Raw genomic sequence first — 3,371 nt, forward strand, 5'->3', positions numbered from 1 at the left:
TTTGATTAAAAATCAGTCCTTTGGAAGGGGCTGTTTAATAGGCTGGGTCTTCTCTCTTAGTCAATTCTCTCTAGAGAATCTCTCACAGCCAGGTCCAGAAGTATATTTTTTCATCTCTAAGCAATCCAACCAAGAGAACCATCATAAAAGATCATCAGAATTTTTTCTGTTTCCTTGAAACTTTCAAATAAAATAATGAGTATAGAAAGAAGAGTATTGAGCCATATATACATTGTTTCCTCAAAAGTCTACATGCTGTGTGTTCTTACATGTCTTTCTTTAAGACAGTCTCTGCAAATGATATACTATGTTTCATTGGAATTGTGATAATTTCTTTCTCTTTATATTTTAGCTACATGTTTATGCAGCTACATTTGGACATTTATATATCCACACATTTATATACATATACTGATGCATCCATATGTACACATCTGTATACATATATCGATGTGCACCTATACACACAATAAATATATAAATCTAAGCACATGTTTTATAGTTGACCCATATAAACATATACCAATATATGTATAAGTATGCCTATTTGTTAACTGTGAATTAATCATATTTGTTAAATCTGTATTACCTATTAAAATATAATTTTTATTTCTCTACTTATACATTGCTGTATATTATTGTGTAATACATCATATATTACTATAATATGGATAAAGTGAATGCTAACTGTTCCTTACATGTTTCCATAAGTGAATTACAATATATTCTATATATTCTTATATTTTGCACTTCTTATTTTTCCTTTTCCCCATTGTTCTTTAAATATCCATAGTTATGCAATTGGTTTTTAACAAAAATAGTATGCAATGAACCACTGGTACACAACTGCTAACAGTTATGTATATCAGCTATTCATGCTTTTAATTGGTAATGATCCCCCTGTAGCTCCTTTAACTGTTGTGCTGCAGGTCACACAACTGGACTCCAAAATGGATTTTTTTTTATCTTCCTCAGTGACTAAAAAGGCAGAGAATTATAGAGATCATGAACAACATCTAGATGTCAAGGTACATAGAGAAATTTCAGTCACAAAATATCCAACAAAGAAACACATTTTTAAAGGATTTGTATTCTGAACTTTCAACACCACTTTCAGCTTGCTAAGCAAGTCCTCTAAAATGAGCACTACTCCTAAACTTTTTCATTTTAGTTTTGTTTAGGAGATACAGATAAGGCCATGTTCCACCTATCTGTACTGCCTTAGTATCCATAATTATAGGAGATTACCCAAATGCCTAGATTTCTTTTGAGTTAGGTTTTGGATAACAATTGGCAAGTATTACCTCAACTTGAATCCACTTGTTTATTCTCCCACTTGTGGGGATTTCAGGCAATATTTTGAATACTATTTAATCTTGACATATCCTCAGATTTCCAAAAATCATTATTATTTTGAGGCTTGAGATTATATAATTGATAAATATTTGTATGTGTCTAAATAATTTTGCCACCTGAAGATCTCCTTAGCAAAAAATAGACTTCTCCTAAAGCCTAATTTCTCAAACCTTGTATGGATCCTTGTTACCTGCTTAAAGTACAGATTGCTGTGCAGTAGGTATGGGTGTGTCCATACATTTTGTGAGTGATGTTGGAGTGAGCCAAAACTAATTCCATTTTTAATATACCAGGAGTTCCCACCCACCCTTGAGAATCATAATTCTGGTTTCTCAGAAGCCCCCAGGGTCAGTAAATATGCTGTTTGTTGAGATCCCAGGAAATGTGGAAACTGTTTGAAAAGGTCTTAGGATTGTTGTGATCAGGTTGTGTGATTTGTAGTCCTGTTTGATTATCAATAGCCCAAACAGGATCTCAATAACCCAGACAGGATCTGCAGCCCTGTTTGGTTATCAACAGTAAAACACCCAGCCACCTTTGCTCTTCCAGAAAGGAGCAGCCTAATCTCTGTCCCCATGAGTGAGAATATCCACCTGCTTTGGGTGGAGACCACCCAATTTGCATCCAATAGGTTAGTTCAAACAGATACTATGAGACAGATTGTAACCCCATTGGCCACTGACATAAATATGCAATCTTTGGATGTGAGCTACAATCCTGTTGGCCACCTGAATGTGGCCAGGCCTGACCACATGAGTATTGTCTTTAAAATCCCTAGCTTGAAGGCCATTCAGCTTGGCAGTTTAACCTCCAGAGTTTGTGCTGAGTCCCTTGCTGGTCAGCTATCCACTTCCCCAAAAAGGTCATCTTTTTACATGAGTCTGTCTTTACATGAATGGTGGACTCTTTTCCCCATAACATGTGTAAAACCAAGTATATGATGGGAACAACATAAGGGAAGAAAGTGATGATTTGGGCTCATAGACTTAGAGATTTCAATTCACAATCCTTGACTTCCTTGGCCTGTGGTGAGGCCCAAGATCAGGTGGTGGGAGCATCTAGCAGAGACTACTCAACTCAAGGCACATTAGAATTCAAAGGAAAAAAAAAACAAACCATAGGAAGTGGTAAGGGCAAGATTAGCCCCAAGGACATGCCTACAAGTGATGTATTTCCTCCAACTGAGCCCCACCCCATGCTCTTAACACTTCCCATAACACCACTCTATTGTTAACCCATCAAGGGGCGAATAAACACAAATCCAAGAGTGTGAAGTAAACTGAGAGGAATAAGCTACACCCAGAGAAACCAGGTCTCTGCTAGTTTTCCACAGAACACTGAACAACATGAATAAGTAGAAAACATGAATTTCTCTGAAGAACAAAAACTGATTCACTGAAGAAAAATTGTCCTTTTTCCTCCATTTGTACCATGTGGCTATGCAGGTGGAGGAATTAGTGTCTCCCCTGTTCTTGTTAGACTTCAGTGTGAAGGCCTGGAAGGTTGTTCATATTGGCCTCCTCTAACAAATCTAGTGTCAAAATATGATAATTAGCAACAACAAAGAAAATTTGTTGATACTATTGGGTGGACTAGTTATTATTTTGGTTTCAAATATTAAGTCTAAGAAGCAGAAAATGTTACATTCAGGAATACTGAATTACAAACTATTGGGAATCAGAACATGTTACAAGCTGGAATACTGAATTACAAAGTATTGGCAATACTCAAGCAACAAATTCCTAGCAGTCTCAATAATGCCACTGCTGATAGAGCCTCTGGAGGGTCCCTCATACCTGTGGCTCAATTTTCAGGCTATGACCCACAAAGAAGACAGCTATTCCTGTCACTCTAGCCACAGGAGGCTCACAGCCCTGCCTACAGGAACCAGAGGCCTGGCCTCGTGGCTTGCAGCAATGCTTGTATTGACTATATTCCCATGCTGGTCACATGAGCATTTGTCTGCTTTGTGGACACAGGGGCTGTTTCTTCACCAATCCACATTTGCATTCTGA

This window comes from Dipodomys ordii, unplaced genomic scaffold (genome assembly GCF_000151885.1).
Source record: "Dipodomys ordii isolate 6190 unplaced genomic scaffold, Dord_2.0 Scaffold255, whole genome shotgun sequence".
NCBI classification, from domain to species: Eukaryota; Metazoa; Chordata; class Mammalia; order Rodentia; family Heteromyidae; genus Dipodomys; species Dipodomys ordii.